Raw genomic sequence first — 22318 nt, forward strand, 5'->3', positions numbered from 1 at the left:
GCGTGGCTATTGCTAGTTTTGTATTATCCATCTCTCTCCCTAGAAGGTGGTACTATAGAGAGGAAGTAGCAGGTGTGAGAAGATATTCAACAGACCTTAACCCGGTCTCTAATTGTGCACATGCAGCTTGAGTGCACACAATTACCACACCTATTTTCATAAAAGGGAATATACAGATGCAGACTTGTGCACATATAACTCCATGATCAGACAATGAAAAGCTGCTGCTGGAAAGTTTGTCCCCAGATGCCGGATGCGTACTGTAAAAGATAGTGAGCTCAAATCCCATACAGATATAATTTTATTAAACTTTCTATATATTCTTTCCTTTGATGTGATCAAAGAAGAATTCATGCTTATTCTTTTTTCTAAAGTGAAATGCAAACCAACTTAGACTTCAGTGGAGCAGTGCCAAAGCACACCAGCTAATGATCTCAGCTGAGGTATTTGGGAAAAACCATTTTGTCTTTTGTTTTTTCCCCTGAACCAGGAACTGACAAAGTTCCTATAGCAAGAGAAGCTCTTAAATGATGAGGAAGAGAAGTCTGACATTCAACTTCGCACACTTAGGATGTGTCTGTTGCATTGCTATGCAACAGGCAAAGCAGAAAGTCTCAACAACCAGACAGATATGCTGGTTGATTTTAAAGCTCTGTTCACCATTGATTTCAATGAGGAGTTTGGCATAAAAATGGATGGCTCAGTGTTAGTGCCCACCTCATTTAGCAGCAAACATGCATTTCACTATCATCTATTTTTCCCATATCAATTTCCCCTGGAGAGACAATGGACCAGATTCTGCTCTAAGTTGCCCTTCTGAAATAGGTTTCAGAGTAGCAGCCGTGTTAGTCTGTATCTGCAAAAAGAACAGAAGTACTTGTGGCACCTTAGAGACTAACACGTTTATTTGAGCATAAGCTTTCGTGGGCTACAGCTCACTTCATCGGATGCATGCAGTGGAAAATACAGTAGGAAGATATATATACACACAGAACATGAAACAATGGGTGTTACCATACACACTATAAGGAGAGCAATCAATTAAGGTGAGCTATTATCAGCAGGAGAGGAAAAGAACTGTCTGTAGTGGTAATGAAAATGGCCCATTTCCAGCAATTGACGAGAAGATGTGAGGAACTGTAGGAGGGGGGAAATAAGCATGGAATAGAGTTCTAGAATTTAATGGGAAACGACAACCCTTTCTATCGTTTTTTTTTAACAATCCTTGAACGATATCCCTTCTATTGATCTATCTGATGGTTTAAAAATGAACAAAAATCCCCCAGTTTTATAGGCCCAATGTGGCATTGGATCAGCTGAGCATTCACGCAAAATCCCATTGACTTCAGTGGGATTCCATTCAGGTGCAGACGAGTGCACTAGCAGGTCTGGATGAAGGATTAGGATTATAGAAAGGAGATAATTTTCTATGACAGTCTAGAGACCCTCAGAGTGATTTTTATTCAATCTGAGCCCTATTAGTCTCGTCCCTATTAAATTCCACAGGATTTTTTCCATAAGGATTATACCAATGCAGCCCTCATGGATTTCAATGGAATAGCTCTGGTATGGCTGAGAGAAATTGGCCAAGTGAGCATGTTGATCATTGCCTTGTCAGAACCTGTTTGCATATGCCAATTGTGAGCCTTTAAGCGGCAATATTATTCAGACATCAGGCCCACTTCTCTGTGTCTTCATATAGACAATATGTGCCACGGATGAAGCCTGGCATTTGGGAAGTTCCAGTGGTAACTAGAGCTATTTTAGAGGGCTCCTGACAAAAGACATTAGCATTTCAGCGGCTCCTTGGCCAATTCCAAGATGGTATTTAAATAGCTGACTGCCTTACATATCAACTGTTCTTGTTTAGGAGGAGCAAGTCCCTGTTTTTAAAGCAAAATAACGCTCATTCTTCCACTTTGCTCTACCTGAAAGCTTTCTTAGTCCGATTAATTTAAATGGACTAAAAATTCACATGTTCCTATTTTTCCTCTCTATCTGCCCCTATTTATAACATTCAAGTGCTGGAAAATATGTGCCAGAGTCCAGGGAGGAGGAACAGATTTAAGATTTTAAGCTCAAATATTTTGTTCTGCATAGGACTGAGCTGCTGTTGATGAAAATATTAGAAAGAAAAACGAAGGGGCGGCACAGTGGGGAAGCCCTGGGAGAAAGCCATGTGATGCATTTAGGACACCATTTTTTAACAGTGGGTGATTTGAAGAAACTATCCAGGGATATGGTGGATCTCCCTCTCCTAAAGGGTTCAAATCAAGACTGGATGCCTGACTGGAAGATAGAATTTCATCATGCCTAAAAGGTATTTCCTGTGTTACACCGGAGGTCAGACCTGAAGATACGATGGACCTCTCTGTCTTACAATCTGTGTCAGGAGAAACAGGATGCTGCATTATGTAACAGAAAAAGTCCCACAATATATAGATGTTTTTGGCCAAACTCAGCAACCCTTATTCACACTGATTAGAATAGAATAGTCCAACCTCCTGCTCAAAGCAGGACCAATCCCTAATTAAATCATCCCAGCCAGGGCTTTGTCAAGCCTGACCTTAAAAACCTCTAAGGAAGGAGATCCCACCACCTCCCTAGGTAACCCATTCCAGTGCTTCACCACCCTCCTAATGAAAAAGTTTTTCCTAATATCCTACTTAAACCTCCCCACTGTAACTTGAGACCATTACTCCTTGTTCTGTCATCTGCCACCACTGAGAATAGCCGAGCTCCATCCTCTTTGGAACCACCTTTTCAGGTAGTTGAAAGCAGCTACCAAATCCCCCCTCATTCTTCTTTCTACAGACTAAACAATCCCAGTTCCCTCAGCCTCTCCTCATAAGTCATGTGCTCCAGCCCCGTAATCATTTTTGTTGTCCTCTGCTGGACTCTTTCCAATTTTTCCACATTCTCCTTGTAGTGAGGGGCCCAAAATTGGACACAGTACTCCAGATAAGACCTCACCAATGTTGAATAGAGGGGAATGATCACGTCCCTCGATCTGCTGGCAATGCCCTTACTTATACAGCCCAAAATGCTGTTAGCCTTCTTGGCAACAAGGGCACACTGTTGACTCATATCCAGCTTCTTGTCCACTGTAACCCCTAGGTCCTTTTCTACAGAACTGCTGCCTGGCCATTCAGTCCCTAGTCTGTAGCAGTGCATGGGATTCTTCCATCCTAAATGCAGGACTCTGCACATATCCTTGTTGAACCTCATCAGATTTCTTTTGGCCCAATCCTCTAATTTTGTCAAGGTCCCCCTGTATCCTATCCCTACCCTCCAGCATATCTACCACTCCTCCCAGCTTAGTGTCATCTGCAGACTTGCTGAAGGTGCAGTCCACACCATCCTCCAGGTCATTAATGAAGATATTGAACAAAACTGGCCCCAGGACTGACCCTTGGGGCACTCCGCTTGAAACCAGCTGCCAACTAGACATGGAGCCATTGATCACTACCCATTGAGCCTGACAATCTAGCCAGCTTTCTATCCATGTTATAGTCCATTCATCCAGCCCATACTACTTTAACTTGCTGGCAAGAATTCTGCGGGAGACTGTATCAAAAGCTTTGCTAAAGTCAAGGAATAACACATCCACTGCTTTCCCCTCATCCACAGACCCAGTTATCTCCTCATAGAAGGCAATTAGGTTAGTCAGGCATGACTTGCCCTTGGTGAATCCATGCTGACTGTTCCTGATCACTTTCCTCTCCTCTAAGTGCTTCAGAATTGATTCCTTGAGGACCTGCTCCATGATTTTTCCAGCGACTGAAGTGAGGCTGACTGGCCTGTAGTTCCCCAGATCCTCCTCCTTTCCTTTTTTAAAGATGGGCACTACAGTAGCCTTTTTCCAGTCACCTGGGACCTCCCCTGATCACCATGAGTTTTCAAAGATAATGGCCAATGGCTCTGCAATCACATCTGCCAACTCCTTTAGCACTCTCGGATGGAGCGCATCCAGCCACATGGACTTGTGTTCGTCCAGTTTTTCTAAATTGTCCTGAACCACTTTTTTCTTCACAGAGGGCTGGTCACCTCCTCCCCATGCTGTGCTGCCCAGTGCAGCAGTCTGGGACCTGACCTTGTTCGTGAAAACAGAGGCAAAAAAAGCATTAATTACATTAGCTCAGCTGTGCCTTCGCTGCCACTACCAGTGCTACTGTGGCATCACAGCTGTGTATACTCATGCTTGCTCAATGACAGCTATCACAAATGTGTGTACATGAGCAGAGGAATTACACCCCTAGCTCCGAGTGTAGACATAGCCTGAGAGCACAGGTACAACTTGATATGTGTCATAAACATACAGCTAAGGGTAGCATAAAATCGCTCTTTACCCTGTAAAGGGTTAATTCCTCTTTTACCCGTAAAGGGTTAAGAAGCTCAGATAACCTGTGTGGCATCTAACCAAAAGGACCAATAAGGGGAGAGGACACTTTCAAATCTGTAGGGGAAGGTTTTTTGTCTGTGTCTTCCGGAGTCAACAAGGAACCAGGGCAGGGAAAATACATCTCCCTAAGCCATATCTAAGCTAAGCATCTAATATTGCAAAAATAGTAATAGCAAAAAAATGCATTAGGTTATCTTTTATTTTAGATTGTAAATTTTCCCTGTGCTAAGAGGGAGGTTTATCCCTGTTTTTGTAACTTTAAAATTTCCCCTAGAGGGAAAATCCTCTGTGTTTTTGAATCTTTTGTTATTCTGTAAAGTGCTTACCATCCTGATTTTACAGAGGTGATTTTTTTACCTTTTCTTTAATTACAATTCTTCTTTTAAGAACCCAACTGATTTTTCATTGTTCTTAAGATCCAAGGGGTTGGGTCTGTGTTCACCTGTACCAATTGGTGAGGATATTATTCTCAAGCCTTCCCCAGGAAAGGGGTGCAGGGCTTAGGGAAATAGTTTGGAGGAATAGGACTCCAAGTGGTCCTTTCGCTGATTCTTTGTCTAAATCACTTGGTGGTGGCAGCATACTGTTCAAGGTGGAATTTGTGCCTTGAGAAAATTTTTAACTTAAGCTGGTAAAACTAAGCTTGGGGGTCTTTCATGCGGGTCTCCACATCTGTATCCCAGAGTTCAGAGTGGGGAAGGAACCTTGACATGGTGGCAGCGTGGTGGGATCATTTTGAACCAAAAGGTCAGTAGGATTTTAAAAGGAGAATTCGCCCCTCCCCCCTTTTTGACTACTTAACAAGCAGAGAGGTTTTTTGAAGCTGTGAGCAGCTGGAGGTTTTTTTTCTGCCTGAGGGCAGGGTAGTTAACTTCCTGCAAGCGAATCATAAGTGTTTTTTTCTTTTCTTTTCTTTCTAGCTCTCAGGTTAAGGTAGGTTAAACACAGAGAGGCTAGGATGACAGAAAGTGACATCCAGAAAAAACTGGAATTAGCGAGATTTGAAGCTGAGGAAAGAATAAAAGAACATGATAAACAGATAGCCAGGAAAGAAGCTGTCCACAAAAGAGCTATGGAGGCAGAAAAAGCCAGGGTGGAGGCAGAGGAAACTACCCATGAGAGCTGTGGAGGCCCAGAGGGAGACCCAGAAGCATGAACTGGTTGTAATGAAGTCAAAACACCAAAACCCTCCACCCGCTGGCTCCACTTCCCCAAAATCCACAAATGGGAATGACTATGTCCACAGTATAATGAATCCAGCGATATTGCTGAATATTTCATCACCTTTAAAAGACTGCACTCTCCATGCAATTCCTGACAATCACAAAATGACCACATTGTTAGCAAAATTGACTGAAAGGGCTCTGGACATATTCAATAAGATGCTGTGACAGACCCAGGCCAGTGGGGTACAGGAGTCTGGTAGAGGGCAAATATACTGGTCCTATTGGCATCCAGCGGGGGTGGGCGGGCGAAGCCCGCCCACTTCTAAAGGGCCTCCCTCCAGCCTAAGGGGAGGACCCACAGGTCTGGGACACCAAATAATTACGGGGGACAACTAATGAAAAAAAACAGGATCGGGAGTGAGGTCATAGGGCTAAACGAAGGGAACCCGATGGGGACACCGAGCAGAGAACCCCGGACAACGCCCACTGCTCCTCGAAGGCGTCAAGGGAGCCAGTGGACGCCGCCCAGAGGAACTCTGCCTGGATGCGTGAGCAGACGGAGGAACGGAAATAGGCCCCACAGTCGCAGGAAATCCCGTCGGCCAACCGCCTCTCCCTGGTGTTGTAGATGGTCAGTTTGGCCAGGGCCAAGAGGAGGTTGAGAAGGAGATCCCGCGACTTCGTGGGGCCACGGATGGGGAGCGTGTAGATAAAAAGGTGAGGGGAAAAGTGCAACCAAAAACGCAGGAAAATATTCAGGAGGAGCCGGAACAGGGGCTGCAACCTGGCGCACTCCAAATAAACGTGCGCCAAGGTCTCCTTCTCACCACAGAAAGGGCAGGTGCTAGGGACAGATGTGAACTGCGCCAAGTACACGCCCGTGCTCAGGGCTCCGTGAAGGAGCCGCCAACTGATATCCCCGGCGGGCCTCGGGACCAGGGCGGAGTACAAGCTGGCCCACCGGGGCTCCTCACCCTCGAGAGGCGGCAGGAGGTCCCGCCATTTGGTATCGGGGCGGGACGCGAGTGTGAGGTAGTGAAGGGTATGGAGCACGAGTGAGTACAGATGTTTCCGTGGCGCGGTCTGGAACAAAACCGGCTGCAGATCATGCAGCCGGCTGGCAGTGAAAGGGTGAGGGGGCCGATTGGGTCCACGGGGCAGGGGCCCGATAAAAATGTCCACGGGGCCTGGGGTGGAGGGTGGGTGGGGCGTGCCCTCTCGCAGGACCCGGTCGAGGTAAGCCCGAGCAGCGGGCAGTAAAGCGGCCTTCACCTCCTGAAGTATGCGCTGGGGAGTACGAGGTCTGGAGAGCCCCATGCGCTGAGCGAGCGTCAGGGGATCCAGCCAGTCTCCCCGGTCGTAGTCCAGGAGGTCTCCGACCCTGGTGACTCCTGCCGAGACCAACCTCTGGCACACCGTGGGGGACTCTGCCACCTGCACATGAAGCTGGGGATTGTGTAGCAGGGGCTCCGCGAGGAGGTCAACCCCCACGGTGGCCGCCACGGACCTGGTCGTTGAAAAGAGCTTCCAGGTCCGGAGGAGGTCTTGGTAGAAGACCGGCAGCCCAGAGAGGTCTCGCGGAAGACCTCTCGGATGGAGGTAAAAGAGCTGCCGGTCGTATCGGAGCCCTCGGAAGCGGCGGAGGAAGGCGTGCGCCAATACGCTCCACGCCGGACTACCCGCACCAAACAGGAGCCTCTGCAGGGCCTGGAGGCGGAAGACATGGACCTGAGTGCGTAAGCACTTCAGGCCCTGCCCCCCCTCCTCCAGGGGCAGGTGGAGGACCCCTGCAGAGACCCAGTGCGTCCCCGGCCAAAAGAACTCCAGAATCACCGTCCGGAGGTTGGCCAGGAAACCCGGGGCCGGGACCAGGGTGTTGAGTCGGTACCAGAGCATGGACAGGACCAGTTGATTAAGCACCAGTGCCCTCCCCCGAAGGGAGAGGCACCGGAGTAGTCCTGTCCATTTCCGGAGCCGCTCCGTCACCCTGCCCTGCAAATCCTGCCAGTTCTCCGGCGGAGACGGATGCGTGGCAGAAAGGTAAACGCCGAGATAGAGCAGCGGACCCGCGCTCCACCGGATGGCTTGAAGCGCAGGTGGGAGGGAGCTCGCCTGCCACCCGTCCCCGACCACCAGGCCAGAGCTATTGACCCAGTTGACCCGGGAGGAGGAGGCTGCCGAGTACACAGCCTGGCAAGCCTCCACCCGCGCCAAGTCGCCCGGGTCCTGGACCACGAGGAGCACATCGTCAGCGTATGCCGACAGGACCAGCCGCAGCCCCAGCTCCTGAAGCACCAACCCCGTCAACCTCTTGCGGAGGAGACAGAGGAAGGGCTCGATCGCCAGAGCGTACAGCTGGCCCGAGAGGGGGCACCCCTGCCGCACTCCCCGCCCGAAGCTGACCGGCTCGGTCAGGGTCCAGTTGAGCCTGACCAGACACTCCGCAGAAGCGTACAGCACCTGCAGAAAACCCACAAACAGGGGTCCGAAGCCGAACGCTCGCAGAGTGCCCAGGAGATACCCGTGATCCATCCGGTCGAACGCCTTCTCCTGATCCAGGGACAGGAGGGCGAACGACAGACCATCCCTACACCCCAATTCCAGAAGATCCCGGACCAGATACAAGTTATCAAAGATGGTGCGGCCCGGGACGGTGTAGGTCTGGTCTGGATGGACCACGTCCGCCAGCACGGACCCTAGCCGCATCGAGATGGCCTTCGCAACAATTTTGTAGTCCGTGCTGAGGAGCGAGACGGGACGCCAATTCCGTAAGTCGCGGAGGTCCCCCCTCTTCGGCAATAAGGCCAGCACGGCTCGCCTGCACGAGAGAGGGAGGACCCCGCTATGCAAAGCCTCAGCCCAGACAGTGACCAGGTCTGGGCCGAGGACGTCCCAGAACATGCGGTAGAACTCCACGGTCAGCCCGTCCAAGCCCGGAGATTTATTGGTGGGCATGTGACGGAGGGCATCCGAGAACTCGGCCAGAGTGAGAGGCAGCTCTAGCCGGTCCCGGTCGCCCGTGCTGACCGTCGGGAGCCCGTCCCAGAGCACTCTGCAAGCGTTAGGATCGGTCGGATCCGGGGAGAAAAGAGTGGCGTAGAAGGCCCTGGCCCTCTGGCACATCTCCGCCGGATCCGTGAGGGGGGTGCCGTCCTCCGCCAGGAGGCAGGTGACGTGCTTCTTGGCCCCCCTCCTTTTCTCCAGGGCGTAGAAGAAGCGGGAGCCGCGATCCATTTCCTGAAGGAGGTGGATGCGGGATCGAACAAAAGCACCCCGGGCCCGATGGTCTTCGAGGGCCCGGAGCTCCTCCCGCTTCTCCTGGCACGCTCCGCAGAGGGATGGATCCGCGGGGTTGACGGCCAGACGCCTCTCCAGCTCCAAGACCTCCCGCTCCAACTGCCCTATCGCCGCATCCCTCCATCGGCTGGCACCCCGAGTGTAGTCACGGCAGAAGAGCCGGGCGCGCACCTTCCCCAGATCCCACCACCGCCGCGCCGAGGAAAAGGCACGCCTCTGCCCTCGCCAGGCCAGCCAGAACTCCCGGAAGGACGCCACGAAGCCCGCATCCTCCAGCAAACTATTATTAAAGTGCCAATAGGCCGGCCCCGGCCGCTCCGCGCAGAGAGAGGCCGTCACGGTGGCAAGGTGGTGATCTGAAAAGGGGGCCGGCCGAACGCTGGAGGAGTGGGCCCGTGAAAGGTGGAAACGTGACAGGTAAATACGGTCCAGCCGGGAGTGGCACGACCGATGGGCCTCCACCCGGACGAAGGTGAACGTCGAGACGTCATCTGGGTGGTGGTCGCGCCAGACGTCCACCAGGGAGTGGCGGTCGACAATCTCCCGGAGGACGTCCGCAGCTGCCGGGCACTGCTCGGTCCCTGAGCGGTCCCGTTCCTCGAGGGTGGTGTTAAAATCCCCTCCCAGGACCAGGCACTCACGAGGGTCCAGGGAGCCGAGGAAGGCGGATGCCTGCTGATAAAAACGTAGCCTCTCCGGGGCCGATGTCAGGGCGTAAACGTTGACGAGATGAACCACAAGCCCCTCCATGCGGACCCGGAGGTGCAGCAGGCGACCCGGCACAGCCTCGGCGACCCCTAGCACCTCGTGCCGTAGGTCGGGGGAGAACAGGGTCGCCACTCCAGCCGCGCAGACAGAGAAGTGGCTAAAGTAGGCCCCGTCCCCCCACTCCAGCCGCCAGCTAGCTTCAGCGGCCGGATCTGTATGGGTCTCCTGCAGGAAAACCACAGAGTACCCCCCCTCCCGGAGGAAGGAGAGCACCTGGCTCCTGCGGAGACCCATCCTACAGCCTCGGGTGTTTAAGGTGGCAAGGATGATCGGCGCCATGAGGAGGGCTGGGGGGGATCCTCGCTGGCAGACACGCCCATGGCCTCCGGCAGGCCGCGCAGCAATCCGTGACCAACCCCGAAGGTGAGTAAGGAGTCACGGAAGACACGGACCCGCCGGTAGGCCGCGGCGGCCTGCTTCCCGGTCCTCCTACCCTCCCCCATGAGGGCCCTCGCGGCCCGGAGGACCTGATGGAAATCCCCCCACCGCTGGAGCGCAAGATGGACTTTGTTCCGGGAGCCACGGACGTCCTCAAGGAACTCCCGCAGCTCCTCCCTCAGCGCATGGGGGGGTGGGGTCACTGATCGCTGACTGGCCCCCAGTGGGGCCCCTGTCACAGCCCCGTGGACCACCAAGGCGGGTAGGCAGGGGGCAGATCCCCAACGTGGCAGCAGATGGACCGACGCCACACGACCCGCCCCGCTCTCAGATTCAAGAAGGGGCAGTGGAAGGAGAACAGCAGCCCTTGGGGGGTCGGGACAGGAAAGAACTAGTGAACCCGCTCCCTGGGAGGTATTGCCAGGGGCGGCACTGGCATCACAGGAAGTGGGGGGGACAAGGACAGAGCCAACAGAAGTAGGGCGGGGATCAGGGAGAGAATCCGGGAAGGAGGTAGAGGCAGGATCCGGAGCCTCCATAGGTGAGACGCCAGAAGGTGGCTCCTCCTGGCCAGGCTCAAGGATCTGGGAAGTGGGCAGGGGACCCCTAACGATGCCGGGCTCAGCCACTGTGGCACGTGCGGCAGCCTCGGCACCCAGAGAGAGATGGTGGTCAATGGGGTCCCCGCTGAGGAAGGAGGGCGGGTCCTCTACACCCAAGAGGGACACCCCCTGGGGAGCGGGTCTCGGCAGTGGGGCACTGGCCGTCGCCCCAAGGGGCTCGGCAGCTGCCAACAGAGTGCCACCCGCAGCCGAGTCGAGGGAAGATTCCAGGGGACCCTCAGAGGTGGGAGCAGAAACAGCGGGTAGGGGAAGGGAACCCAGGGACAGGGGGGATGTAGTGAGGTCGCCCAGATCGAGGCCCGCCAGCAGAGGGTCGTCCTCCCCCTGCGTGACCGGGGTCAAACCCAGGGCCTCGATTTCTGCGTAGATGGGAGGGAGATCACAGTCCACCACCCCAGGGCCCTCCCCGCCAGCACCCGAGGCGATACCCACCGCGGCGCTCTCAGAGGCGCCAAGTGGGAAGGGGGCGAGAGAGGCTCCCTCGGGGGCATCCACGGGAAGGGACCCCGGAGGAGGGGCGGTGTCACCTTCCGGTGCTGCCACGGCATCCCCAGCCGGCACCACAAACTGGGAGTCATCAGGGGACAAGGCGGGAGACTCGACATCGGCGCCCCCCTTCCTGCTCTTCCGGGGGGCCTCCGAATCCGAAGTATGTAAAGAAACTCGAGCCTTCCGCTTGCCCCGCTTCCCCTGCACTAAGGACCAGCCCTCCATGGCATCATCCGGGGGCTGGCTAACAGGGGTCGGCTCGGGGGGCAAGGGCAATGGCTCAGGGACTCGAGGAGGCAGTGGTGGGACAGCAGCAACCGGGGAGGATTCCCCCTGGGACAAGCCCTCTCCCACGGCCGGCGGTAGCCCCGCCACACCCTCCTCCACAGAGGTGGACTGAGAAGGAGGAGGAGGGGCAGCTTCGGGTGCCGGGCAGCTAGGGGGACCGGTGATGACAGGGCCGGCGCCTTGCCGGGGCTCGGGGGTCCCGGACGCTCCTCCGTGCTGGGCCAAGGGACAGTCCCTCCGGACGTGCCCCATCGCCCGGCAGAGGTAGCACCGGGCCTCCCCCGTTGAGTAATGCACCTGGTAGTGGGCTCCCTGGTAAGGGACCAGAAAGGACCCCTCGAGCGCCTCTCCGCCACACGCCGCCGGCGGCAGTTGAAGCTGCACTTGCCGGCGGAACGAGAGAACATGACGGAGGGCGGGGTCCTTGCAGCCCAAGGGGAGAGGGCTGATGACAGAGATGGGGCGTCCCAGGGCAGAAAGGGCGGGCAGCAGGGCGGCATTGGGCAGGAAGGGAGGGACGGAGGTCAAGATCAAGCGGACCCCCAGGTCTTCTAACTGCTCCAGGGGGACGAACACGCCCCCCACCGCCAGGCCCGTCTCTACCGCCTCCTGGGCGGCAGCCTCCGATGCCAGGAAGAAGACCACCTTCCCGTACATTTTGGAGGCCGCCACAATGGCCGTGGGCCCCACTACCCTGGCCAACGCCCGCACGTAGGTCTCCACGTGGGGCGAGGCGGGCACCAGGAGGCAACGGACGCCGTGCTTCCTGGTCAAAGTGGGAAAGGGGCCCCGGCCGCTGTAGATGTTGGCGGAAGCAGCGGGCGGAGGAGCAGCGGCAGGCGGGGGGGCCGCCGCCACCTGGGCGTACGCCCTGGGGGCCGGGGGAGGGACACCTGCAGAGCTGGTGGAGGGAACAGCGGGGAGGGACGCCGCAGCCAGTAGCAGGGCTGCGGCAACGGGGGCAGTCTCCGCCATGGAGGGCCTGGCCTTTCTAGCGGGGCCCTTATCCTTCTTCCCACCCCGACCCTTCCCACCGGCTGGGGGGGCTCCCCCCGAATCAGAAGGGGCGAGAGACGTGGCAACAACGGAGGTCTCCCCAGTACTCGCCGCCGTCAGTGCCCCAGCAGGGGCGGTGGTAGGTGGATCAGCAGCGGCGGTCGAGGTAGAGGCTTGGGCAGTGGACACGGGGGCAGGTGGAGGAGGGGTAGTGGGAGCATCGCGAGGGGTCTCCCCCGCCGCATCCCCTGCCATAACGAGAGCGGGGAGGGGGACAAACAGCGAGGGGAGGGGAAGGAGAGGAGGCGGCCACCCCTCCCCGCTAGGCTGCAGGCAGGGGAGGAGGGCGCCAGAAGGGGAAGGTTAAAGGGGCGTAGGGAGCAACCAAGGACTACGGGTGGGATTGGTGCAGGGCACCAACGCAGAGGGGGGTTCCAGCGCCTCCAGTTGCACTAGGGGAGCGGGGGGGCAACGGCAGAGGGGGGAGTGCAGTGAACAAGGGGAAACCAAATGGGGAAGGGCACAAGCGCCTGAGAGGGGGCATGGGCGCATGAGGGGGAACCGATCAGGGCTGGGGTAGCACAGGGTGGGGGGAAAGGGCGAGCTGAGATTGGAGTAGAGGGACCACGGGGACAGCGACAGGGCTGGGGCAGAACTATCAGGCAGCAGAGGGAAATAGGTGGGGTGGACAAATGTGGCAGAGGGGAGGGGATCAGTCCAGGAGGAGGGGGGAGGTGGTGCACCCACAGGCACTTGTGCCAAAAAGTCAATGGTTGGCTGCTGCTGCTGCAGGCCCAAATGGTGGAAGTGGGCGTGGTGAGCCAGGCGAGCAGCTCAGACCCAGAGGCAGGAGTCCAAAGCAGAAGGAAAACAGCCAGCGGGGGTGGTGGAGGGGGCAACGATGGTGGTGGGGGCAAAGGGGGACACGGATGGACTGGGGGCAGGCTCCATGCCACACCCCCGGTGCCCCAGCAGACACAGTCCAAACCCCACCACAAGAGCACAGTTTGAAAAAGACTCAGTCCAGAAAAGCCCCCTCCACAGTGGTCTTCATACTGTCTCCAGCAGCAGGCGGTCCTCTTCTCCTTCCTCTCCTCCTCCGGGCACCAACAGCTCCCCAGCAACAGCCACAGTAGCCCCATCAGCTCCAGGTGGTGGTGGTCTGGTGTCCAGGCAGGAGGGACCCTGCTCAGATGGTGGTGTCCTCAGCAACAAGAGCCGGGGTCCCTCACTCCCCTCCTCTCTGGGAAGCAGGCCAGCACCCCCCCCCCAAGGGGCTGTAGGTGGAATAACAGCAGTAACTGAGGTGGGGGGGAACCACCAGCCAGCCAGCAAACAGACAGCACAGAGAGGGGTAGGTGGTGGTGTCTAGCCCAGCCAGGGAAGCAGCAGGAACAGCAGCAGAAACAGCAGCAGCGAGGGCCCAGCGCCCAGCAGGAACAGCAGCAGCAGCAGCAGCCCTCTCCCTCCTTCCTCTACAGCAGAGTGGCAGAAGAGAGATCTCTGGCCCCAGGAGAAGCAGGCTTCTGCTCCCTGAGGGACCAGAGCAGGGGCTGCACTAGAGTAATCAGGAACTTGGTAGAACCAATTAAGGCAGACAGGCTGATTAGATCACCTGCAGCCAATCAAGGCAGGCTAATCAGGACACCTGGGTTTAAAAAGGAGCTCACTCCATTCAGGCAGGGGGGAGCCAAAGGAGAGGAAGTGCGTGTGAGGAGCTGGGAGCAAGAGGCACAAGGAGCTGAGAGTGAGAGGGTGTGCTGCTGGAGGACTACGGGGTACAAGTGTTACCAGACACCAGGAGGAAGGTCCTGTGGTGAGGATAAAGAAGGTGTTTGGAGGAGGCCATGGGGAAGTAGCCCAGGGAGTTGTAGCTGTCATGCAGCTGTTACAAGAGGCACTATAGACAGCTGCAATCCACAGGGCCCTGGGCTGGAACCCGGAGTAGAGGGTGGGCCCGGGTTCCCCCCAAACCTCCCAACTCCTGATCAGACACAGGAGGAGCTGATCCAGACTGTGGGGAAGATCACTGAGGTGAGCTGACCTGCCAATAAGCGCAGGACCCACCAAGGTAGAGGAGGAACTTTGTCACAATGCCTATTGATAACGCTTCTGACTGTGGTAAATTTAAGGATTTGGTTTTACAACAATTTCAAATGACCCCTGAAACTTACAGAGTAAAATTTAGAGCCCTTTAAAGAGGGGCTGGACTAAGTAATGTGGCTTATGTAAACCAGATGAAGGATCTGTTAAATAAATGGGTCAAAGGAAGGGATGTAATTAGCTTTGAAGGAATGTGTAGTTTGGTTGTACAGAAGCAGTTCCTAACTATGACCCATAATAATATAAAACAGTGGTTATGGGATAAGACAATGGACTCAGCAGAAGGTCTTGCTGCTTATGCTGATCAATATGAGCAGTCCCAGACCACCAAAGAGGCAGGAAAATCAAAACCAAACCGGTGGAGGTGGTAGAGGGGAACAACCCTGGTCGCAGTTTGGGCAGATACCAAAAGGGACATCCCAAGACCACACCATACCACCGGGGTCAACCCAAGGCCCCAACTACATCCCCGCAAAACCCCCAGACACCTTATTGTCCCACCACATCATTCTCCAGCAACCCACCTCACCCCAGTGACCAGTCAGCTGGGTGATGTTTTAAATGTAACGAGCATGTAAAGGCCAACTGCTCCAAGAACCCCAACAAATTACAGGTTATTACACCGAGGTCACACCAAAGGTCCTCAGGCCCAAATGCCTCCCAAATACCCTCAAAGCAAAGGAAAACTGTGAGTGTGGGTGGGAAAAAGGTTACAGCATGGAGGAACACTGAAGCACAGGTGTCAGCTATCCATACCAATCCTTAGTGGACCCCAAATTCATCGACCCAAAAATCCAAGTGACGATTAAACCCTTCAAGTCAACATTTTTTGCCTTGCCTACAGCCAAGTTGCCTGTCCAGTACAAGAGCTGATCAGAAATGTGAACTTTTGCAGTCTATAATCATTATCCCATTCCCATGCTGCTGGGGGAAGACTTAGCCAACCATGTAAAGCTAGCCAAGAGGGTGGGAATGGTCATCGCAGCCAGGCTAAGCAAACCTTTATACCTAGCTCCATTCCTGCGCCTTCTACAAGGGCCCAGTCTGTGTTACCAAAAACCCAGACTGAGGTGATAGAACCGAACCCCATGCCAACGTCTGCAACAACAGTAGTAGATCCAGCCACAGAGACCCAGACCAAGCCAGTCCCGGAGCCGGAACTGGCAGAGCAACGAGCACCAAAACCATTGCCAGCACTGAATCCAGCGCTTGCAACCCCATCTACAACTCCAATGCCAGAGGGCACCAACAAGCTTGCACTGGCAGCAGAAAATAAACCTAAGCAAAACACTCAGCAGAAGCCTAAAATACAACATAGCGTGCCAGCAAACAGCAGTTCACAGTCAACAAGAACAGCCCCATCATCTACATCACGTCCAAAGGAACCAAGCCCAACTCCACAATTCAATAAGGAACTGATGTCTCCAGCATCAAGAAAACAGTTCCAGGCTAAGCAAGTAGCAAATAACAGAATCCAGGAAGCTTGGGCGGTGGCACAAAGCAACCCACTGCCTCTCAGCTCTAACTGATCCTGGTTTGTTGTGTGTAAATAAATAAATAAATAAATAAAAAACCCTCTTTCTTTCTGGTGGGCACAAGGAGGACTGGCATCCTCAGACAGTTGGTAGTTCCAACTAAGTACTGGGTAAAGCTCTTGAGCTCAGCCCATGATCATCCTAGTTGCCATGCTGGGGTAAACAGGACCAAAAACCGTTTGGGAAAGTTCTTCCACTGGGAGGAAATGGGCAAGAACATTTCTACTTGTGTCCGGTCTTGAGGTGTGCCAAAAGGTTAAAAACCTCAAGACCAGGTCAAGGCACCTCTTCAGTCACTCCCCATAATTAAGGTTCCATTTCAGCAAGTAGCAGTAAATATTTTGGGTCGTTTTCCAAATAAGACACCCCAAAAAACCCAGGACATACTGACTTTCATTAATTTTGCCACCCAATGGCCAGAAGCAGTAGCTTTAAGCAACACTGGGGCTAAAAGTGTGTGCCAGGCATTAACAAACATTTTTGCCATGGTAGGTTGGCCCTCTGATATCCTTACAGATTTGGGAACTAATTTCCTGGCAGGGGCCATAAAAAACCTATGGGAAGCTCATGTGGTGAACCACTTGGTTGCCACCCCTTACCACCATCCAACAAATGGCCTGGTGGAAAAGTTTAATGGAACTTTGGGGGCCATGATACATAAATTCATAAATGAGCAGTCCCATAATTGGGACCTAATGTTGCAACAGTTGCTCTTTCCTACCAGGCTGTAGTACATCTCAGTTTAGGGTTTTCACTATTTAAACTTGTGTACGGCTGCAAGGTTAAGAGGCCATTACAGTTGGTAAAGCAGCAATGGGAGAGGTTTACGTCTTCTCCAAAACTAACATTCGAAACTTTGTAAGCAACCTACAAAACACCCTCCAAAACTCTTTAGCCCTTGCTAAAAAAACCTTAAAAAATGCTCAAAAAAAGCAAAAGGCCTGGTATAATAAACATGCCAGGGAGCATTCCTTCAAAGTAGGAAACCAAGTCATGGTCTTAAAGGTGCTCCAGGCCCATAAAATAAAAACATTGTGGAAAGGGCCATTCACGATCCAAAAGCACCTGGGACCTGTTAACTATCTCATAGCATCCCCCACCTGAAACCTAAAGCCTAAGGTATACCATGTTAATTCTCTAAAGCCCTTTTATTGCAAAGAATTAAAGGTTTTCCAGTTTACAGCTCAGGAAGAAAATAACGCTAAGTGGTCTAAAGGTGTCTACTACTCCAAAAAAAAAAAAAGTAATGGTGGTGTAAAAAAGGTAAACCTCTCAATAATCCTTGAATGTCTGCAGTGACAGCAGACCAAGGAGCTGTGCAATAGCTTTGTGCCAATGTTCTCAGCCACCCCAGGACAGACTGAATGGGCATACCACTCCATTGACACAGGTAATGCTCACCCAATTAGAACCCCACCCTACCGGGTGTCTCCTCAAGCCAAAACTGCTATGAAACAAAAAATCTAAAACATGCTACAAATGGGCACGGGCATCTCCAGTGGTTCTAGTTCCCAAATCAAATGGAAAAATAGGCTTTTGCGTGGACTACCATGAGCTAAATGCTGTAACTAGCCCACACAGCTATCCAGTGCCGACATGCCCAGTTCATCTCTAGAATAGACTTAACCAAGGGGTACTGGCAAGTAGCGCTAGATGAACCCGCCAAGGAAAGGTCAGCCTCATCACCCATGCAGGGCCGTATAAATTTCATGTGCTCCCTTTTGTGCTGCAAAATGCACCCGCCACCTTCCAAAGACTTGTAGATGGTCTCCTAGCGAAATTAAAAAAAAATCTGCAGTCACCTACCTTAATAATGTGGCCATTTTTTCTAATTCATGGGCAAAACACCTAAAGCATCTGCAAAAAGTCTTCAAGCGCATAAGAGAGGCAGAACTAACTGTTAAGGCTAAAAAGTGTCAAATGGGCCTAAACCAAATAACTTACCTTAAACACCAGCTGAGTCAAAAAACTATCAACTCCCTACAGGCCAAAGTAACTGCGATCCAAAAGTGGCCTGTCCCAAAGTCAAAGAAATAGGTCAGCTCCTTCTTAGGCTTGGCCAGATATTACAGGTGATTTGTACCACACGACAGCCAAATTTCTGCTCCATTAACAAATCTAACCAAATAAACCCAGCCAAATGCAGTTCAATAAACTAAAAAGCGTCAAAAGGCCTTTAAGCAGCTTAAAGCAACACCCATGTCTAACCCTGTGCTAAGGGCCCCAAATTTTAACAAACCTTTCCTAGTAACCACAAATGCATCCAAGCATGGTGTAAAAGCAGTTTTAATGTAAAAAAAAAAAATCAAAATTTCCATCCTGTTGTGTTTCTCAGCAAAAAACTCCCTTAAAAGAAAAAGCCACTGGTCAATCAGGAAAAAAAAAATTATGCTATTGTATATATGCTAAAAAAGCTAAGCCCATATGTTTAAAAACAGTGTTTCCACCTGCAAACCAACCATGCTGCGCTAAAGTGGCTTCATACCATCAAAAACAATAACAAAAAATGTCTTTGGTAAAGTTTAGCTCTTCAAAATTTTAATTTTAAAATGAAACACATTTCAAAAGCTTCTAAAAAAGTGGCTAATGCACTCTCCCATAAAGTTTCCCAAAATCAACTGGTTAAAGTCATCCTTAAAATGTAAAAAAATAGTTAGTTTTTACATAATCAATAGTATATCTAAGGGTGCACGTGCCTTATTAATTCTGCATTCTCCTAAAGCTCCAAAAAAAAAAAATCACAGCCAGTGTAAAGCAGGCTGTCCAGCACTGTCTACAACAAGGGTCAGCAACCTTTCAGAAGGTTTTAAGGTTTCGCGTGCCGGTAATACATTTTAACATTTTTAGAAGGTCTCTTTCTATAAGTCTATAATATATAACTAAACTATTGTTGTATGTAAAGGAAATAAAGTTTTTAAAATGTTTAAGAAGCTTCATTTAAAATTAAATTAAAATGCAGAGCCCCCCAGACCAGTGGTCAGGACCCAGGCAGTGTGAGTGCCACTGAAAATCAGCTTGCGTGCCGCCTTCGGCACACATGCCATAAGTTGCCTACCCCTGGTCTACAATTTGGGGGCGTGTCATAAACATAGACTCATAGACTCATAGGTCAGAAGGGACCAATATGATCATCTAGTCTGACCTCCTGCACAAGGCAGGCCACAGAACCCTACCCATCCACTTTTATAACAACCCCTAACCCAGGACTGAGTTATTGAAATCCTCAAAATTGGTTTGAAGACCTCAAGCTGCAGAGAATCCACCAGCAAGCGACCCATGCCCCACGCTGCAGGGGAAGGTGAAAAACCTCCAGGGCCCCTGCCAATCCACCCTGGAGGAAAATTCCTTCCCGACCCCAAATATGGCGATCAGCTAAACCCTGAGCATGTGGGCAAGACTCATCAGCCAGCACCCAAGGAGGAATTCTCTGCAGTAACTCAGTTCCCATCCCATCCAACATCTCCCCGTAGACCACTGAGCAGACTTATCTGGTGATAATCCAAGATCAATTGCCCAAATTAAACTATCCTATCATAACATCCCCTCCATAAACTTATCAAGCTTAGTCTTAAAGCCAGATAAGTCTTTTGCCCCCACTACTTCCCTCAGAAGGCTGTTCCAGAACTTCACTCCCCTAATGGTTAGAAACCTTCGTCTAATTTCAAGTCTAAACTTCCTAATATCCAGTTTGTACCCATTCGTCCTCGTGCCTACATTAGTACTAAACTTAAATAATTCCTCTCCCTCCCTAACGTTAACCCCCCTGATATATTTATATAGAGCAAGCATATCCCCCCGCAGCCTTCTTTTGGCCAGGCTAAACAAGCCAAGCTCTTTGAGTCTCCTGTCATAAGGCAGGTTTTCCATTCCTCGGATCATCCTAGTAGCCCGTCTCTGGACCTGTTCCAGTTTGAATTCATCCTTCTTGAACATGGGACACCAGAACTGCACACAATATTCCAGATGGGGTCTCACCAGCGCCTTATATAACGGTACTAACACCTCCTTATCCTTGCTGGAAATACCTCGCCTGATGCATCCTAAAATCGCATTTGCTTTTTTAACAGCCGTATCACATTGGCGGCTCATAGTCATCCTGCTATCAACCAATACCCCAAGGTCCTTCTCCTCCTCTGTCGCTTCCAATTGATGCGTCCCCAACATATATCTAAAATTCTTATTATTAATCCCTAAGTGCATGACCTTGCACTTTTCACTATTGTATTTCATCCTATTTCTATTACTCCAGTTTACAAGGTGGTCCAGATCTTCCTTGAATAGTATCCCTGTCCTTCTCCGTGTTAGCAATACCCCCCAGCTTTGTGTCATCCGCAAACTTTATTAGCACATTCCCGCTCTTTGTGCCAAGGTCAGTAATAAAAAGGTTAAATAAGATCGGTCCCAAAACCGATCCTTGAGGGACTCCACTAGTAACCTCCTTCCAGCCTGACAGTTCACCCTTCAATACTACCTGCTGGAGTCTCCCCTTTAACCAGTTCCTTATCCACCTTACAACTTTCATATTCATCCCCATCTTTTCCAATTTAACTAACAGTTCCCCATGTGGAACCGTGTCAAACGCCTTACTGAAATCGAGGTAAATTAGATCTACCGCATTTCCTTTATCTAAGTAATCCGTCATCTTCTCAAAGAAGGAGATCAGATTGGTTTGGCACGATCTACCTTTAGTAAATCCATGTTGCAATTCGTCCCAATTACCATTGACCTCTGTGTCCTTAACTACTTTCTCCCTTAAAATTTTTTCCAAGACCTTACATACTACAGACGTCAAGCTAACAGGCCTATAATTACCCGGATCACTTTTATTCCCTTTCTTAAAAATAGGAACTACGTTAGCAATTCTCCAGTCGTACGGCACAACCCCCGAGTTTATCGATTGCTTAAAAATTCTCGCTAACGGGCTCACAATTTCACGCACCAGTTCCTTTTATATCCTCGGATGGAGATTGTCCGGGCCCTCCGATTTTGTCCCATTAAGCTGTTCAAGTTTGGCCTCTACCTCAGTTGCGGTAATATCCACCTCCATATCTACATTCCCGTTTATCATCCCTCCATCATCGCTAAACTCCTCACTAGTCTTATTAAAAACTGAGGCAAAGTACTTATTTAGATATTGGGCCATGCCTAGGTTATCCTTAACCTCCATTCCATCCTCAGTGTATAGTGGCCCCTCTTCTTCTTTCTTTGTTTTCTTCTTATTTATGTGGCTGTAGAACCTTTTACTATTGGTTTTGATTCCCTTTGCAAGTTCCAGTTCAATGCGGCTTTTAGCCTTCCTCACTTTATCCCTACATGTTCTGACCTCACCAAGGTAGCTTCCCTTGCTAATCCCGCCTTTCTTCCACTTCCTGTAAGCTTTCTGCTTTTTCCTAATCCCCTCTCTGAGTTGCTTGCTCATCCAGCTTGGCCTACAACTCCTGCCCATGGTTTTTTTTCCCCTTCCTTGGGATGCAGGCTTCCGACAATTTCCGCAGCTGCGACTTAAAGTAATTCCAGGCCTCCTCCGCATTTAAATCCACAAGTTCCTCCGTCCAATCCACTTCCCTAACTAATTTCCTTAACTCTTTAAAGTTAGCCCTCGAGAAGTCGAAAACCCTAATCCCAGATCTACATTCGTTTAGCCTTCCATCTAGTTTGAACTGAATCAGCTCATGATCACTCGAACCAAGGTTGTCCCCTACCACCATTTCTTCTACGAGGTCCTCACTGCTCACCAAAACCAAATCTAAAATGGCATCCCCCTCTCATAGGTACTTCAACTACTTGATGAAGAAATCCATCCGCTATCACATCCAGAAAAATCTGACCCCTATTATTCTTGCAAGCACTCGTCCTCCAGTGTATATCCGGGAAGTTGAAGTCTCCCATAATCACACATTTCCCCTTTGTGTTTACTTCATTAAAGACATTAAAGAGGTCTCTATCCATATCCAAATCAGATCCCGGTGGTCTATAGCACACCCCAACATACAACTGAGGGTAGCATAAAATCCCTCTTTACCCAGTAAAGGGTTAAAAAGCTCAGATAACCTGTGTGGCACCTAACCAAAAGGACCAATAAGGGGAAATAATACTTTCAAGTCTGTGGGGAAAGATTTTTTGTCTGTCTTCCAAAGTCAACAAGAAACCAGGGGAAAAAAAATGCATCTCTAAGCTAAACATCTAATATTGCAAAAATAGTAAGTAATAGCAAAAAAGAGTGTTAACTTGTAAATTTTCCCTGTGCTTAAAAAAAAAAAGTTTATCCCTGTT

The sequence above is a fragment of the Gopherus flavomarginatus genome, chromosome 3 (genome assembly GCF_025201925.1).
Source record: "Gopherus flavomarginatus isolate rGopFla2 chromosome 3, rGopFla2.mat.asm, whole genome shotgun sequence".
NCBI classification, from domain to species: Eukaryota; Metazoa; Chordata; order Testudines; family Testudinidae; genus Gopherus; species Gopherus flavomarginatus.